Here is a 12,618-nt window from a genome sequence, read left to right on the forward strand (position 1 = left end):
GTACACTGAGCTGCTGCACTGTACAACGGGTGTGGAGTGGGGAGGGATGAGGTTGGAGGGGGTTGCGGGAGAGGTGAACTTGACTCCTCACAGCCGTGGCGTTGCTATGGATACCAACTTCCGCATCGTAATGCGTGCCCCTTATATGAGGTGCTCAGAATTCAAAGAATACAAACACCACTCCTAAAAACAGGACACAAAAGTTCTTTTCATCTATCTTAGCGATGAAATTTCACTTTATGGAGTTTCTGCGCTTGTCGTGTCTTATTTCTGGACGCCTTACGTCACGTTTAACTTCCAACGTTATCACTGATCACACATTGCACTCAGCTCTGAAAAGGATGTAATCACACTCTTGCTCACAGTTCTGATAATTTTTACAGGAGAGCAGCGATTCTCTCGACACCTCGGAAAAAACATGGAAAATTATCTCACGTGCTGATACAGTACTTATGACATGCTACCTTAACCCCTTCACACCCATGACGTATTTTTTACTTCAGTCTTGCTATCTGCGAACCATCTTACTCAACTTGAGACTTTTTCGAATGAGGGGTTAGATACAGCCTCCATAATTCCTTCACTACTAAAGGTCTGTCCTGACGTGAATAAAACCGCATGGTATCAGTAACAATTAAAAAAAAAATGGCTCCGGATGGATGAAGGTTAAAAGAAGCCTTGGGGACCCCAAAAGGCTAAAAACTACCAAGATTAACGGTCTGGCCGAAAATAAACAACTTCATATTGTATGGCAACTTACGACAGACGATTTCATTCAGCTCACAAAACCTCACCACAGCTATATGTTTACGTCCTTAAACATGTGATGTAATTTACTGGGTTATAACTGCAATCTCTTGACGATTTGATTCAGATTAGGAACGATTTTTCGAACTGGAGGGGTTACATACAGCATAGCCTTCACTGACAGTTTCACTATTAGGCTGGATAAAATCGGCTGGTGGTGAACTGACCAAAATTATAAATGGATTGTATCTCACCTTATCATCCTTGGCACGCACATTTCAGGCAGTCTCTTCAGGCCGAGGACGTCATTTGTTTTCTTTCCTACTGTCACGTGATTTTATGCGGCTTAGAGGAGACTTGGAATTACCGTGATAAGATAATAACCTCCATTAACCCCTTCTATAATGAGAGGTGGGTGGTGGTCCCGAGATCGTCTGACTTTACATCATGGTTACGTCTTCAGGTTGAAGGAGTTAACACAGATATCCAACACAGACAGATCTCCTACGTGATTGTATATATGAACGGATCTTGAATTTGGATCTGTTATCTTGTTTTTGCTTTTTCTTGGGGGAAACACTCTTTCTGGCTCCTGGCCTTTGGTTCCTTCTTTCTTGCATAAAATATTATCTATCTACCTATCAATCAATCAATCAATCAATCAATCTATCTATACACACACATACCTATATATGTATACATGTGTGTGTGTGTGTGTGTGTGTGTGTGTGTGTGTGTGTGTGTGTGTGTGTGTGTGTGTGTGTGTGCAATACGGTGGTTGGTAGGAAAAGACAAGAGAAGAGGTTTGTTCAAGAAAGTATAGTAGGAAGACCAGAAAGTAGTGACAGATTAATGTTTGGTTATCGTTAGCAGATGACGGCCTGGGCTATGCAGGGCTGCCGCTCACTGAGGAGACGTCAGCTGATTGTTATACTGCTGGTGCTCATTGCCTGTGGGTGAGTTACTGTGGTGAAGGACACGGTGTTATTTTGTATAAGTCTTAACCACCTTAGACAGGACGCTTTCAGACGACTATTCTTGTCAGTGTACCGGGGATGTCTCGTGATGCAGGGGTTAATGAAGTCTAGACCTCACCTCTCCGGCTCGAATATTCCCCTACGCTGAGTACAATCATACGAAGGTGACAACAGAAATCAAACTACCACAGCACAGTGAAGAGGTTAAAGGGAATCCAGTATTAGTTTCCAGAATCAAAATAGCGTCAACTCCCTCCACGTACTCGCAACGCTGGACGTTGGCCGCAGAAAAATATTTTTCTTCTGCTGCTTCTTATTCGCCAGGAGTCTGCAGATTTCCTTTTGCAAACTACATGTCGCTGGTAATACTACGTGTGTGCGGGAAGGGGAGTGTGTGTGTCTGTATGTAGTATACGTATGTATGTGTGCATATTGGCTATATGTGCACATATGTATGTATTTACATATGTACAGTATGTATGTATGTAAGTATACATATATTTGAGTATCTGTGTACACACACACACACACACACACACATATATATATATATATATATATATATATATATATATATATATATATATATATATTTATATATATATGGAGCCTCTGTGGTACAGTGGTACAGTATGCATTTCGTACACGGGTGAGCCAGGGTTCGCGCCCCGCCAGGGTAATAAACTTTGGGAGTGTTCACCCGGCCACGTACTACATTGGCGGACAGAAGGGGTGCTGTGGTTGAACCAATGTCGCTTACTATAAAGTATGCTTGCACCCAGTCGGCTTGCACGGGCCGATTACACTTGGTTCACAGACTACACACACATCTAAAGCCACTCCAACACTACAATTACACTTACAAGCACTTCTCACCCTACATACAATCTCTACCAGACAACCTAAGCTACTGGGTAGAGATACATTGGCTGTATCGTCCCGACTTCGGTCGGGATAGGCCGGTCCTGCAGTGGATACTCAAACGGCTGATGATGATGATATATATATATATATATATGTGTGTGTGTGTGTGTGTATGCGTGTTCAATATATGTATGTGTGTGTGTGCATATATATATATATATGGGTGGCAGAATCACGTCCAAAATTCGTGCTGTGGGTGCGACAGGTTTAATATAATTGTGTACGCTTTGGGTGAACTAGGAGGCAGGAATACGCAAATGAAGGAAATGCTCGAGGAAACGGTGAATCATTTTAAAGGTATTTGCAAAACGGGGCCGCATTACTGACTGGTGGATTTATTGGAAAATTTATAAAATTCTGTGTGTGTGTGTGTGTGTGTGTGTGTGTGTGTGTGTGTGTGTCTGTGTCTGTGTCTGTGTGTGCGTGCGCGCGCTTTCACACGACGGTACCCCAGCCTGGTGTGGAGCTGGTTATGCTACGCACTACACTCAACATGTCTCCCTCATGGCCCCTCACTCAACCACCACGACGTGGTACTTCGGTCTGAAACCATGTGTTCTCGTACTTGATGTAAACAGTTCATCCCAGCCCTACACAGCACCACCAGGCTGTGGTATAGTACGTCTGGTGTGCGGCTTAAAAATTTTAGGCACCTATCAATGCTAACACTCTCTAACAGTGTCTGGCTTTAGCTGCAGTATAAAGCCAAGTTATCCAAACTATGAGAAGGTTAATATTGGTATAAATAATAAATAACATTCTCATACCGCTATATTCACTCTAAGCCAAACGCAACCGTCTGGTGTCAGCTGGAATAGAATACTAGAGTTGTTCCCATCACGTAGCTGTTTTTGTTATGACCCCACATTTATCTGAACCCTGCGCTCAACTGGACATGAACCTAGTGCATTGCAGGCTGAAGTTGCCCTTCTCCTGCAGTCCACCATCTTCCTCTCCGGGGATGCGGAGGGACCTGCCCAGTTACACTGATGCCATGGTGTAAACGCGTCCCTCTCCAAAACCTGCTCCGATCATGAGATAGTAAACCGATATCCCGGATAAGAAAGTCTCCATAATGGTTAAGTATTATCACAATCATTTTCTTTTTCCGTATTTTTTACTCTAGTTTGCTTAGTGATGTGCTTGACAGCTGGATGAGTGAAGACAATGAATAAACAAGCAGTTTTATGCAGTTTATCCTCTTCACTCCCATGGCTTTATGTTCGCTGCCTCCAGACAATTTTATTCAGCTTAGGATATTTTTGTCCTAATGAGAATCTATATAGCTTTCACTGATCCCTTCACTACAAAAGGTCTCCCGTAAGATGAATACAACCGTCAGGACGCAGCAAAAAATAAACCAAATGATTAGGTCCCTGGGTTCAAAAGCTAAAATCAAGAGAGTGCAATTATGTCACTGGGGAACCAACACTCTCAGACACTTCAAAATTTTCCATGATGGCCTGAAAGAAGTTATCTAGACTTTAACTACCTTCTGGCAAAAGTTTTCATGCTTCAGAGGCGAGATAAAGTGAAATTTAAATCAAAGGCGAGCGACTTGTTTATTTTAACTTATCCGTCCCCATAATTTATCTTACACGTAAGTATTATGATGAGAAACATTATAAAATTCAAGGTGGTCCATAAATTGCAATTGCTATCTTGTGTCTTACGAAGACGGGTCAGCCTGCTGGTGTCAAGAGCACTGATATTTTGGCTGCTTCATGAAACTACTAATCAACCATGCAGCCAATTGACGTAAAAAAGCAGATGCTATAAAGAAAGAAAAGGATTATAACACTGATGCGGGATAGCCGCGGACTAAGCCGTCTCCGTAACACACGCGAATTAACAAGCATATTATATGAACCATTTTGTGCCATATGTTCATTTCAGGACACTCTACATTAACATCGTCCACCGGAGATTATTATTATGCAGGGAGAGAAGGAAGGAGGAGGAGGAAGGCGTGAAGGATGAAGCAAGAACGAAACTTAAGAAAACAGAAGCACGCATAACAGAAGAAAAGCAAGCAGACGAAGAAAGTACAACATTTAAGATGGAAACACGCAATTCGAAAGAAAAAAAAGAAGACGAAGGAAGAGGAGAAGGAAGACGTGAGTTTAAGAAGATACAATCAAGCACAACTAAAGAAGAGAACGAAACCGATAGCACAGGAAGTGAGAGTGAACTGCAGCGCACACGTAAGCTAACTGATTTTAAGTTTCCTTGTATCACTGCCCTTACTAACTGTGTCAGCGATAATTTTACACCCAATATTTTGACATCCATATTTACTTGATTTATCCTCCTCATTCCTACTTGGCTTTCTACGACATTGCTTCCGAAAGTGTTAGGGCCTGTACTGAATGGTAAATAAAAAATATATTTATGCCTAGAAAATGAGAAATAAGAGTGTGAACTATGGTGACAGGGGTCGTATGAAGGAAGGACGACAGTACTGTACGACAAAAACTTTTAAAAACAAAGTGCATTCAAATCAGTATCTACTCCCTGCACGTTTGAACTCTGATCTTGATCTCTGACAGATTGCTCTCAAAATCCAGTCATTTCATCCTTACCTAACCCACAACCTATACACACACACACACACACACACACACACACACACACGCGATTGGAATCAATACACCTCCAAGCCACCACGCGTGGTTGTAATAAAGAATCATAGGATACATCTGTCTGTCACCCTACCAACGACCACCAATCTCAGACAAATTATTTGGGCAATATCCAAGTGTATGATTTTTTTTTTTTTTTTCATTAACTTTCGGTGGATGGGCCTTTCTCTCTGTATTTTTTATTATGTTAAGTCTTCCTGGATTCTGATCTAGTTAAAATTATGCTTCATCTCAAGTCTAACAATAGTATTTTCTTGGTTACAGAAGAATGGGGAAATTTTGAAGATGGCTATTTCGCGCCAATTCTGGATGCTTTCCGTAAACAAGCTCGGGAGACCAACACCAGTGAACGGAAGCTAAGGTACGGTATGAAAGAAGGCGCGTAGGGGTGATAAAAGTGAGTAAAAATGGACGCGATGTAGTGACAAAATAAAATGGAGAGATTTTGAGGGTGATGGAAGAAATAGAATGAGGAAAAGAGTGACGCAGAGGTACGGTATGAAAGAATGCATGTAAAAGTGACAGAAGTAAATAAAAACAAACAAAAAAGACCCGTACCGTTTGTGATGTGCAGAAATATTACTGAATGGTCTTGGGACCTGCTCGTAAAACTCCTCTTAAGCCCTACGATGTCTTCTTCTTCTTCGTCTTCTTCTCCTCTTCCTCCTCCTTCCCCTCCTCCTCCTCCTCTTCTTCTTCTTCTGCAATTCTTGCTATCCCCAGACGATTTCACTTATCTAAGGAGAGCCCCATGGTGGTGCAAATTTATTGAACACTGTTGCGAATGTTTCCAGTTCGAATAGTCTACCTTAAGCTGAATAAAATCGCCTGAAGATATAAAGAATAACAAAAAGACAAAATACATAATCGGACTGGAAGGTTTAAATTACGTAAACATTTACTGGATTTAGTGACAGGGTGGTCCGATGGTACAGCTGTAATCTCTCTCTCTCTCTCTCTCTCTCTCTCTCTCTCTCTCATTCTAAATAACATACTATAGGATACTCCATTGTTCAGCAAGGTCCTCAACAGCACTGAGCACCTCAAACAACTTGAGACTGCCACTGCTCACTCATGAGCACGCTCCTCATCACCGAAAATCTGATGGAACCGTTTTAGGCGGGAATGTGCATCATCTTGAGATTCTCTCAGTTTAGGCTAGATTTGCAACCTCAAAACATCAACAAGTCAGAAGCAAAACTCCTTACTCAAAAGTCCCGTCAGGGACAAAAGTTCTGTTATCCCAGTGCGTCGACTTGATGCTTAGAGTATGTCCGTCACTCTTCTTCCTGGCATTTCATATAAAAGAGAATCAACTACAGTATATACTATATATCACAGTGAAGAGATGAAATGTCAAACTGAATAACCTTGCCCAAACTCCTACGCTCCTAGTGGGGCTATAACGATAACTCAGTACTCAATAATATTTTCGGTCCACAGGTTTCGGTCTGGCGTTGCACCCAAGGCATTTGTTTATGTAGACCCGATATTTGTGAGAAACAGGTGGCTGTCAAGTTACTTCTACGACATCCAGCACAATCTCTGTCCTCTGCCCTGCTTCATTACCACCAACATCACACAGGTAACTTTTGGAGGCTGGTGCATATTTTGTTAATGTCTGTGAACAGCGTAATTTGAAAGAACATTAGAAAGAAGTGTTAGGTGGTGGTTACTAAGAAAGACGGAGATTTTCTTGTGATGTGCTAGTGACTGCAGGGGGAACTGTAATGGTAAATTATTTAAAGCAATTCAGCGCAGTAACAGAAAAGAGAGGCAAATATATAAAGGAAATGATGAGTAGAAGGGCTCAGGGGAGAAAGTAGCTGATCCTATGAAGACTTTAGCAGGAAGCAGAGGTCAGAGTATGGAAGTTGCAAGGGGACTGCATGAAGGTGTTTCAGTGCCCACAGTGACTTATGACTACAGAGACTTCGGTATGGCAAGAGTGTGAAAATTAAGAGCTAGAGCCAGAGCAGTGGAAATGGAACTGCTACGGAATGGCCCATGTGCAAAGTGTACAAAGTGGACAAGAGTGGATTCGCAAAAGATGTGGAGTAAAGACGGTTGATAATATGATAAAAGTTAGTATGCTTAGTACGATTTTATTGCGAAATAGGGACTGGATTTAAAAGTAAGTAAATAAAAGTGGAGAAACGGATATATGTGAGTCTGATGATGGAAGGAGGCGTGGTAGGCCAAGGAAACAGACTGGTATGGTAAGTGAGTGTAAGAGGTGTGCAAATCAAGCAGATTGGGTTATAACAGGGGGTTCGAGTTAACTGGAAAAGATATGTACGGTATGATGGAGTACATAACAAGGGTTTGACATCCTCTTTTAACTTGATAGTCCACAGACCGGCTCTCTCTAAAAGAAGTATGTGAAGTGTATCTAAAAAGAAAATTCCCTTCCCTCCCTTCCTCATTTAAGAAAAATAAAAAGGTGTACAGGTATACGGTTAAGCCTTTGAGATGGAGGCAGGATTCCAGGGGCCTGAACGGTGTGTGCAAAAGTGTCTGGTATATTTCACTGGACATACTGTATTGATAGTTCTCTCACATTTGAACTTTCCTTCCTTCTAAACTGTAATTCACTCCACTCATAGCAGGAAAGTCAGGACAAGAATGAATCCTCACACCTCCTCTTCATTTGGGTGTTGGCAGTAAAATTTTTCTTTTGTTGGTAGTTGAATTATGTTAGTCTTCTAGCTATATTATGTTATTCCTTTTTGCTACTGGCAGTCGTATTATCTTTTCCTCTCGTGCTGACACTTGTAGTAACTTCCTCTCACATTATTGTCAGCCGTACTATCCATTTTCGGCTTTGGCATTGGCACTAATATTATTGTTTTTCTTAATGCTGGCAGTTGAGGACATGTGACGCAGTTCTGGTCCACCTACGGAGTGTTGTCAGCCGAGAGCATCTGCTGAAGGACCTGGGATCACGCGACCCATCTCAACCCTGGGTCATGTTTGAGCCAGAGACGCACCTCCAGGCCAACGCTCTCTACCATGTCCCCTACCACACACTCAACGGCATCTTCAACCGTACCTTCCACCATCGACGGGACTCGGATGTCTTGATCCTCCATGGATTTGTTGTACGCCGAGGCCGTGATGCGGATTTGTTACCTCAGTCTTGGCGTCGGGAACCCAAATCGTCATCTGCTGTCGCCAGAAATAAACTAGCCGTGGCTTTTATTTCAAACTGCCGGGACAACAGTGGGAGGCTAGACTATATCAAATCCCTTCAAAAGTTTGCCCCAGTGGATATATGGATATATACGGCAAGTGTGGGAGTCTCCAGTGCGGCAGTTCACGCTACGTCGAGCACCAATACCTAGCCGACACCGACTCATGCATGAAAATGGTCGCCAGTCGGTATCTGTTCTTCTTGGCCTTCGAAAACGCCCTGTGCCGCGACTACGTAACTGAGAAGCCGTATAACCTGCTTTTCTACGCCATGGTGCCAGTGGTGCTTGGGGCAGCTGACTACACACAGCTGCTGCCGCCACACTCGTACATAGACGCCAGTCACTACACGCCACAGCAGCTGGCTCGTAGGCTGACCCATCTCGCTACTCACCCACAAGTGAGGGACATTAAAGTCAGTATTCTAGGTGGCTAGGGAGGCTTCGTGGCACCTCTTTCTTAGGAATTTATTTTGTATACCGGTACATAGTTATTTTTTCTCGGGTGTTATTTATGTCCAGTTAGTATACTCATGGTCCGCATTAGACAAAAAAAAAAAAAAATAATAACAGTTAACTATTATGAAAAGATATTTCCTATAACATGGTTAGGATCCCCTCATCAATTTTCAACGATAAGTGCCTCCATATCAATTAACTATTAACACGCAGTTTCGCTTTTTTTTTTTTTTTTTTTTTTAATTCTGATCTTATTAGGCAACTTGTCACTGGTACTTCTATGAGTGAAGGGAAGTGTATATAGTCCAACGAGCAATCACAGACACAAGTTACACTACGGAGAGTTTAATAAGATTTTCCCTGATATATATATATATATATATATATATATATATATATATATATATATACTGTATATACACTTTATTTTTTTTTTCTTTACGTCAGGAGTACTATCAGCTACTGGCCTGGCGTCAACATTTCCAACCGTCCACAGTGGGAGGGGCGGGAGTGCTGTGTGATCTGTGCATCCGCCTCCACCAACCAAGCTTCTATCAACACAGCGTCTATTACGACTTCCACAACTGGTACGTTGTGCGCGCCAATTGCAATGACACTGGAACTGTGCATTTTTTGCCATAAATGTATTTCGCATTCATCGTGAACAGTAACACTGCCCAAGTAAATGAGTTCTTGCTACCACCAGAGGATTTTATTCACCTTATGCTGTAAGATCACAATTTAAGCCAGTCTGTTATCATTAAATGAAACTAGGCCACTCCTACAACTTGAGTACGTGTTTCGGTTGCATAAAATCGATCAGCCTGAGCTATGAGGTAAGAATGAGTCTCCTTGGTTACTAGTCAAACCTACCCTCCACGCTGACTATACTTCGTCATCAACCGAGCTAAGAAAAGGTTACGAATCTATTGTCAGGAGAGAGCAAACGCGCAATAGTGAAGGAGTTTCAGGCTAGGTCTAGGTCAACTCGTCCACCTCGAAGGAATAATGAAGCACCTTTTTCATAGCACCAAGCCATAATATGGCTATATGGCGCTGTTGGAGTAGAGGGAAAATAATGGCCGGGAGAAGCACGAAAATATCAAGAGAGGTAGGGCAGAAGGGGACAGTAAGGCGAGAAAGACTGGTGATAAAATGGCCCCTTTTAGTCGCCTATTACGACGAGCAGGGATACTGGGGAAGTATTCCCTCCCCCCCCCCTCTTCTCCATGAGGAAGTCCAGCTCGAAGTCTCCTTACACATCGCTAGACAGAAAGAAGTGCTTGTGGGTGACACGAAAAAATGTGAAAAAGACGTCCTATGGCGGATGAGGATATACACTCATTGAATCCAATAACAAGTGGCCTCGCTACATCTGATTATTTTACTATTTCTTCCTTCATATTTAACCGTATTAACACCTGTTTGGTTAGCTTACAAGCGTCACACTAAATTATGCAGCTCCTTTCATGTATGCTCATGTTTGTCCCCAACCCCAGCCATTTTCAACAGCCATCAAAGCTGACCAATATTAAATCAAGACATGTACCATTACCTTCATTTCAAGCATTTTCAGTGGCAGATATTGACACTTCATGGTCAGATCAACTTTGCAAATACCAGGAAATTATAAAACAGGTACTTTTGTGTGTGTGTGTGTGTGTGTGTGTGTGTGTGTGTGGAAAGAGGGACCCTTTCAGGAACCAACCGGAAATCGCGTGCGGTAGGCAATGGGTTAAATTAGAGACCCTATCGAAAGAGAGACTGGACAGCTGCCATTATAATTATGTCAACGTGTATATGTTTGCGTCGCTCTCTCGCGTTCACATAGAGACCAGTTGCGCGTTGCTAGATACCACCAGTCAGTTAACTATTGTTCACGTATTACTGACCGTTTTTTAATATTTGTAATTCTATATTTGCACTAGGTGTTGTCTTTTTAATATATAAATATGCAGCGATATGCTATATTCCTCTATACACTACGTAGGATAAAATCCAAGCATATAAAGATGAGTGAGTTTGTAGACGAAGTTAGATACATGAATACCGTCTGTTTACATATTTTGCCCAGCTAACAGCTTAATACTAGTGCTCCAGTGCCTGGCCCTGAAGCGATAGCAGGAAATCCTATAGTAGATAATCACTCTACAGTATATAGGTTACTGTTTGTTGAAAATCCTTAACTTAGCCTTCTAACTGGAATATGAGGCCATCAATCTTAGTGTCTTAACCTTGCGGCAAAACACGAGGTCCATCTAATGTACTTTACTTCCAATTTATGAAAATATCCAGTTTTCTTAACGCTGTCTCCTTCAGTGTATATTACAGTATGGCAGATCTTTTTATTAATGGGAAAACTACACGTAAAATGAATATACCCTACCTGGCAGTCGATGATTGTCGCTGGCAGACCGATTCGCTCTTCCGACCTTAATTTCCCATATTTTCCTTCTTCCCGGATCTCCAGGGAATCGGAAAAGATGCATACGAGGTCTAGGCCTGTTTTTACATCCATATGCAGCACAACCAACCATATTTACAGGCAAAAAAAGTACCAGCAACACAGCACATCACGTCCTATTTAGCACCAACCAACAGTCTGATTTGTCAACGTTACCATTCGGCACTTATGACGGTTTTTACGGAAGCAATCAAATATAATAGATGTGTAGAGATTTATATTTAACATAAATCTTCATTTCTTGAAACGAAGTGGAGATTAGAGCGGTTCAAGAAAGACAAAGGTCGGTGTAATGAAGGCATTATATTTACCACTGTATTAAGTATTGAGGCTGCAAGGAAATGTGTTATGTCCACATCAACGTGTGGAAACCAGACATAGGTATGGCATGAATCCAAAAAGTCAAAAGTGGGAGCAGTGAAAATAAAACTTAAATTATGTGTGGTGCACTTACAGTAGGTGATATGGTCGTACTGAGAATGGATGCTAGTAAGGTGAAGAGTTGACGTGAATTTGAAGGAAGGAAACGATGTGGTACAAAATAAATAAATAAAATACAGGATACAACATGTGCGAGAAAGCGATGTACGGAAATTGCAGTAAGTCAGTGACACGGGATCAAACTGCACAGAAAAAAAAAAAAAAAATGGAGAACAAGGATGCACTAGACAAGGACTGCACAAGGAACGCAGTTTCAAAACATTATAGTCAACGGAATGCCTATACCACAGATATTAGTCAACGGCATCTGAAAAGAAGAAATGCAATAAGATTTTTTTTTTTTTTTTTTTTTTTTTTTTGATGTAGAACTCAGATATCGATGGCTTGGATATATGAATGATTTTTATGTTCTTTTTCACTGGGCACACTGTTCATTAGTTCTGTAACCCTTCTGCTATCAGGATCCTACTTCACCCTATCACTTGGGAATGTGCACTGCAACCTGTTCGACGTTACATTAAGCTGCATATGACGCATGATCAGTTTTGTTTACAAAGGACCCATTACAATAAGGGATAAGAAGTGTTCTAATTTCCCTATTTAATCTGCCTCTTCTTATCTAATTTCTGTAAACATTCAAAACTAAACACACTGCAGAGCCCACAGTGTCCAAAGAAAGTAGTGATCAGGATAACTTATTTACAAGGTAACATATTTCTAATTCCCCATGATTCGCCTTCTGGAATTTGTTCATACTTATAGAGATGGTTAAT

General features: G+C 41.6%; 1 pseudogene; it reads left to right on the forward strand.

The window, feature by feature from the left end:
- Positions 1-1,620: 1,620 nt before the first annotated feature.
- On the forward strand, positions 1,621-9,582 carry LOC145401790 (alpha-(1,3)-fucosyltransferase C-like; annotated as a pseudogene).
- Positions 9,583-12,618: the final 3,036 nt, after the last annotated feature.

The sequence above is a fragment of the Coenobita brevimanus genome, chromosome 6, assembly GCF_032717465.1.
Source record: "Coenobita brevimanus isolate Jiangsu-jjx chromosome 6, ASM3271746v2, whole genome shotgun sequence".
Taxonomy (NCBI): domain Eukaryota; kingdom Metazoa; phylum Arthropoda; class Malacostraca; order Decapoda; family Coenobitidae; genus Coenobita; species Coenobita brevimanus.